The sequence below is a fragment of the Anomaloglossus baeobatrachus genome, chromosome 3, assembly GCF_048569485.1.
Source record: "Anomaloglossus baeobatrachus isolate aAnoBae1 chromosome 3, aAnoBae1.hap1, whole genome shotgun sequence".
NCBI lineage: Eukaryota > Metazoa > Chordata > Amphibia > Anura > Aromobatidae > Anomaloglossus > Anomaloglossus baeobatrachus.
In genome coordinates, this window is record NC_134355.1 from 649,762,119 (window position 1) to 649,768,118 (window position 6,000).

Genomic DNA, 6,000 nt, shown 5'->3' on the forward strand with positions numbered 1-6,000 from the left:
TTTATGGGTAAGAACCTGTTATAGAGAATAAAGTCACCTGACATTAATAGGAGGAGGGGTGCACAGTCAGAGGGCATGACCCCATAATCTAGACAGGTGATTTTATTCTTTATAGCAGGTTCCTACCTGCCCATACACATGGAGGTTTTTATACCCAAAGAGAGGCTTTAGTTCAGTATAGGTACTCAGTATACGAGATATGCCTTGATGCGGCTATTGGGCAGATATAGAAATGGACATTTTTGTATGCTCAATATCTCAATTTTTAATTTTGATTTACTTTAGCAGTAATGCATGTCTGTATTCTTACATTCATGGTTTGCATGCTTTAACATAACAGCGTGCAACTGTATTTTTTTGTCATTAGATGTCATGTTCACTTATGCACCTATTCACACTACATGTTAGGGAGTGCCGACAGTCTTTTTGTCCTGTGTATTTTTTGCTGACTGAGTGATTCACGCAAAATCATGTAAAGATGCTCGATTTTGATCAGAGTCATGTACCAAACTCACAAATGCAAGTCTAAGGATCCGTGAAAAAAATGAGACATCACATGAATCCCATCCATGTGCTGTTGTTTTTCAGACTGTTTGCTAAGAAAAAACTTTTTTTTTCATATAAAAACTGATATAAATTTGATGGTAAAAATTGACACTGATAAAAACAGCAATGATGACACTTGGACCATTTTTTGCTTACAAGAAAAACTATTGTCATCTGAATGAGCCCTTATGGTGTGCTATTTGTCAGAAGTTTTAGAAAAGAGAAACTGATGAGGGGTGTAACTAAGTTGGGTTGTCAAAGGGAGAGTCTTTAACTTATGCAGCATTGAATTCTGCTATTTACTCTCGTCTATGAATTGCCTAAATTTATGTATGAAACATTTATATTAATGATGGCTATAAATAAACGAACACTCCAGTAAACCCCTGGAGTTTGTTGGAGATCACATGCTTGTGTATTTCTTCTGTTCTCATGGGCTATTAATAGGGGTGATCGAATACCTCAAATATTCGGCTTCGCGAATATTTGCCGAATAGGTCGCCGCTATTCGACTATTCGCGAATATTCGATGTGCAATGTGGAACAATGTGAAACAATGTGAAACCCAATGTGGAACAATGTGAAACCCAAATAACAACTATTCGGAACTATTCGGGCTTCCCATAGACTTACATTGCGCATCGAATATTCGCATAGCGGCAACCTATTCGTCAGATATTCGCGAAGTCGAATATTTGAGGTATTCGATCATCCCTAGCTATTAACTAAATCCCATAAACGTCTAAGTTGAAATTAGGGCCACACTGGTTAAGTAGAAATTTCAGTACATTACACTTTAAAAGATATGGTCACCTTTAGGTATAATTTTTTAACTAAAGAGGTTTCCTGAGGTCATTTTGAGTTTGAAAAAATAGGGACTGTTTAGCAGAGTACCAGAAAGCCACCCATTTATCGTTTAGGTGTTTTTTTCTATCCACTCTTGGTTCCCCTAAGCCACCACGGCACACCTGGTTTGTTGACATATAGTACACATCCAGTTTGCAGATGAAAACTACATGTTCCATGTTTTTTATTGCTGGTCTCACAAACAGGGTTGTTACCATCCCTCTGTGCTCCAGAATGCAGTGCCTGCCCACCAGAGCCTCTCAGAGTGCTGGTCTGCATAGATTACCTCCCACACTGCTTGCTCATCCACTACATGTGTACATAAGCTCTGAGTTCTCGTGGTCTTTTATGCTCTACTCATCCCCATTAATACTGTCGCGGGCGGAGGAGGGGACGCTGCGCTCTCCCACTGCTCGGGTCCGGCCGCCGCTGCTCTGCGGCTGCTGCTGCTCGGTGGCTCGAGCGATGGGCCGGATCCCGGGGACTCGAGCGGCGCTCCTCGCCCGTGAGTGAAAAGGGGATTGATTTATGGGGATTTATTGTCCGTGACGCCACCCACGGTTGTGGTGATTTTTGGTAACACCACCGCTGCTCTGTATGGGGATCCCGGGAGCGGTGACAGGGAGCAGCAGAGTTGTTAGTTCTCCCCTCCATGGGTAGGGGTTGGTTGTCCCGGGGCCCAGTGATGGGGTGTAGGATGAGAGATGGCAGGCCAGATGCGGGGCCTGGTGAGGTGCAGGGTCGCAGGGGCAGCGCTGTGCCTCATGGCACGGTGGTACTCACTCAGCCTGAGACGGTGACACAGTTCTCGGTAAAACACACGGCTGGAAAGACGGTTCCCATGGACGGCTGCTGTTGCTTTTCCTCGGTAGTTAACGGTGACTGTCTCTTTCCCTGCACTTAGTACTTCTGTTGGTAGCGATGGATTCCCACCGGTAACCCGCTCCCCGACTTGGATATGGGCCGGAGGAGCCCCTCTTTGCCCGCAGGCGCTGGCCCTGAGAAACTGGTGCCTTGGCGGTGGCGGTGTCTCTCTCATACGGTTGGACTGTTGCCTTCAATCGGGACTTAGTTGTTTGGAAACCCGGAGGTCCCCTTCACTGAAGGATTTGGCAAATTCACGGCGACTCCTAGCCTTGCCGGGATCCGAAAGGCCCCTGCCAATGGTGCTGGCTTCTCCTTGTGTACCGGTCCGGTACTGCCGGGCCACCACCCGTCCACGGTCCTTACGGTAACTCCGATAGGCCACTCCTGCAGATGGTCACCGCCGTCTGCTAACCTTGCTGTCTTCGTCCGGGGCACACACCCGGACCAACTTCAGGCTCTCTAAAGCTGTCACTTTCCTCTTTCACTACTTTCCCTCCTTCCACTTTTAACTCCAAAACTAATCTGCCTGGTTTTCCCGCCTCCAGGACTGTGAACTCCTCGGTGGGTGGAGACCAACCGCCTGTCTCCACCCCCTGGTGTGGACATCAGCCCCTGGAGGAAGACAACAAGGATTTCTGGTCTAGCCTTGATGTGCCTAGCCGGGGTGTAGGGTGTGGTGATGTCATTACCTGTGACCCCTGGCTTGTCCAGGGCGTCACAATACAATGTCATAACCATAGAGAGACAACCTGTCTTTTCAGCCATGCCTCATGGAAAAAGAAGGGCTGGAGCGGGGGGCACTGCTATAGCAGAAGAACGGACATGACATGGCTTTGTAAGCACAGACACACATAGGATTAATAGGGAGTTTGAGTAGAAAAGGGTTAATAGGGAATTTGGCAGGATATAGAGTGAGTTATAGGGATTTGAGTGGTCATATGATTAGGGTCGGATATGGGATTAGTTGGAAGTTTGTAGGAAGGAGTATGGAAAAGAAGAAGGAATACCTTGATAAGAAGAGGACGAGCCGTTGGGACATCCTGTCTCGTGGATCCTGGACCGGTGAACGACCTGCCCACCCACCTTTATTTAATGTTTTAAGGAATATCTTAATAAAAAAAAAATAATAATAATTTATCAACAATTATACTTTAGAATTGATAAGATGGTAAGGTGGTGGTCTTGATTGTTATGTTGCAGTAATGTCATGGCAGCTGAGGTGAGGAGGTCAGGGATGGCCTTGGTTAAAGGAGTAAGGGGTCACATCGGAGGTATGCTGAGCCTTCATTCTTGTTTATGGTTAAGTTTTGGCTGGGACGGTTCGCAGGGAACAGGTTAAAATTTGGAAGGGACAGCACTGTGACATTTGTCAGCCCCAAGTTGGAGTGGTGCGACTGGGGATGGTTTCTGGTGCTGTTCAGTCATTTAAGCCATCCAGGATCTCCTCAGAGCAAAGGTTATGGTTATGATGGTTATCAGTTTTGAGTATGTTATTATTAATTGTAAATAATAAAGGCTGCTGTGGCCGTATATCTCCATCGTCACTCAGTGTTTGTGTGGTTATTGTGTATGGGACATTTTACAATACCCTAGTCAAGGAAAAAAATATATAATATATATGAAGTATTGGATAATATTTTGGTCAAAGTACGCAATCTTGCAACCCACGTCAAGGGTCCTCATTTTTTGCGACAGTGCACTCATCAAGACAGACACACTAGTTAACAAAGCCAACATTAATGGACTTGGCTGCATTCTGCATGAAAATATATCGTGCAAAAACAAATATATATTTTATTAAGGTGGTTTTCTGCGTTCTGTTAGTGCATTAGTGTCTGTGACCTGGGCAGGTAAATACTGTTGACATTTTTTGCTGAGTTAATTCTTAAATTTTGGAGGAAATTTTAATTTCTCTCTCTGTGGCTTTGCTTTAATTTTAATATAGGGACTCACAAGACAGTGAGGAACCTTGATGTTGTTTGCGAGCTTCTGTATTTTGGCCAAAATCTTAACTTATACCTCATATATTATATGTATTTTTTCTACATTATTTTTTATGCAGGATGCATCTTAGTCCACTAATGTTGGCCTTGTAAAGCAGAGAGTCTGAGGTAGCAGGACACACACATTAACAGCTCCTCCAGAATCCACTTTATAATCCTACTTACCTGGAGAATGGGGACATACTTGTATTTCAGGCTTGTACTGATGGCACAGAGGCAGTGGCACACATGGAACCTGAAACTGCCGGGGTCCGGTATGATGCTCCAAAATAAGAGACTTACCGTAAACAAGCCGCGGCCCAGGTGGAGAGCACTCAGCAATATGGCGCCATGGGGTGCTCTGCACAAATGGCGGTGGATAAGAAAGAGAGTAAGACCCCTGGTATTGCAGCATGCCTGGAACAATATGCTGAACCCCAAATCTAAGGGAAATGTTCACCAATCTGGTCCCTCAATGCCTGATGCTTGTGGGTCAAAGAGTAGAGGAGATGGTGTTGGAGCAAGATGGTGGGCTCTAATACTATAATCACAATGTGTCCTCAGGCTCATAAAGGTGACATGGCTGTTGAGGAGGGAGGCGCAAAGCCATCATTAAAGGATGTGTTTCATACAGTTTCACAGTGCAATTATGCCTTAACAACTCTAAATGGACTGCTTAAAGATCGATGTTTCTATTATCAGACAAGGCATGCAGAAAATGAGGGAGCATCTTACTACATTGAAGGCTGTATGGGGTAAATGGAGGATAAGCTGTGATCAATGTATAAAGAAGTCAAGAGAGCTTCCACTAATATTTTAGTGTTATCCAATAAAACCGGTGATCTAGATAATAGGCTGTGGTGTAATAACATTCATCTGGTAGGGGTCCCGGAGAAACCTGAGGTGAATGGTCCAGATGACTTCTTCGAGAAATGGCTGTTTACAATAGAAAGGGCGAATAGACTTCCCTCCAGACCCTTACCACCAGCACGAGCTCCACCAAGATCGGTATTAATAAAAATGCTATATTTCAAGGACAGACACAAACTATTAACATCAGCATGACTCTCTCTTGACTGTCATGTTGAGGGCTCAAAAGTGTCCATCTTCCCTGACATCTTGGCGGAAATTCAAAAAAGACAGGCACAGTTTTAAGACAAGCTACAGTAATCCATGCTGTTGTACCCAGCGTGACTGAGGGTCTCAGCCTTTAGTGAAACTCACTTTTTTGATAACCCAAAAGATACTAGGTGGTGATTAGATCTCCATGAACACCAGCTAAGAAACCATTGAATATTGTGTCCGCAATTATTTTGTATATTTCTCTCCTTTGGGCTTTATTTGATGTTTGGACATAATAATCCACCGAACATATTTGCCTAACGTGTTTATAAAGGTGGTGCTGTTTCAAATTGCTATTATATCCCTGGCTAAACTGAAACCGTTTATTCCTATATTTCAGGAGCTTAATTTCCTCCATGCATAGTTATTATGGCATATAAATTGGTTTACAATGCCCTCTAGTTACTGTTTTGGGGGCACTGACTACATATCCCACCTTCAGGGATTGATATTGCTCATAGTGGATGGTGAAGGGTGGAGGTAAGGGGGGGTATCATGATTCTGCTCTGTGTGCTCTGCTTTCTTGCAGAGGTTTTGCTGGTCCCTATGTTTTTCCCCGGGTTCCGGTTGTGTACTTGTGGTGGGGGAGGGGTCTTTCCTTTTAAGCCTCGGTTCGAGTATTGCTCCGCTTTATCTG